This window comes from Mchenga conophoros, linkage group LG3, assembly GCF_057382185.1.
Source record: "Mchenga conophoros isolate Kocher_MC1m ecotype Shallow Benthic linkage group LG3, M_conophoros_male_GT1.1, whole genome shotgun sequence".
Classification (NCBI taxonomy): Eukaryota; Metazoa; Chordata; class Actinopteri; order Cichliformes; family Cichlidae; genus Mchenga; species Mchenga conophoros.
The window spans coordinates 55,811,356-55,811,724 of record NC_140528.1 but is presented as its reverse complement, the minus strand read 5'-3'; positions in this window follow the sequence as shown (position 1 = coordinate 55,811,724).

Below are 369 nucleotides of genomic sequence, written 5' to 3'. Positions count from 1 at the left end.
GTGTGTGTGTGTGTGTGTGTGTGTGTGTTCCTGTCTAGCTATCTTTGTGAAGATCGAAATCTTCATTCTACTATACTTGTGAGAACCAACAGTCACTTGTGAGGACACACTCACCGGTCCTCACAAGTTTGAAGGCCTTTTTGAGGCTCAAAATGTCATTTTAGTGTCAGGGTTACAATTAGGTTATGGTTAGGTTTAGGGTAAGGGGCTAGGGAAAGCATTATGTCAATGAAGGTCCTCACTAAGATAGCTGAACAGGCTTGTGTGTGTGTGTGTGTGTGTGTGTGTGTGTGTGTGTGTGTGTATGAGTCAGCTATAGTGCACTATGGTCTGTGCTACGTTTGTCTCGCGTCTGTGGGGAGTGAGGGA